Source organism: Poecilia reticulata, chromosome 1 (genome assembly GCF_904066995.2).
Source record: "Poecilia reticulata chromosome 1, P_reticulata-male-v2, whole genome shotgun sequence".
NCBI classification, from domain to species: domain Eukaryota; kingdom Metazoa; phylum Chordata; class Actinopteri; order Cyprinodontiformes; family Poeciliidae; genus Poecilia; species Poecilia reticulata.
The window spans coordinates 32547393-32547760 of NC_088830.1; positions in this window are offsets into that span (position 1 = coordinate 32547393).

Sequence of the window (368 nt, forward strand, 5' to 3'; positions counted from 1 at the left end):
AAGAACAAAAACAAACCTGAACAGTGCTGTGAAAAACACTGAGCTCAGCTCGCCTCACTGCTTCTGCACAGCCAAAAACATGCAAACTTTCCCTTTCCCCCAAACTGCAGCTCTTTGTCTCACTTATTCTGCCCTTAAAGACTTTTAAAAGGAAGACTCCATTTCATCTTCAAAACCTCAAACAAGCTCTTAACCTCAGACAAACAGAAGCCATTTAAAGCAGTACAAGCTCATTGTCTGATCACTTTCATCAACTTCTGCTCTTTATTTCAGCCTGGGGCCATTATTTTCCTGCTCCGCCTGCCACGGGCTGCAGCAGCGACCCCCCAGCCTCCCGCCTCTGTTGGAACTTGTCGACTGAAGCTATG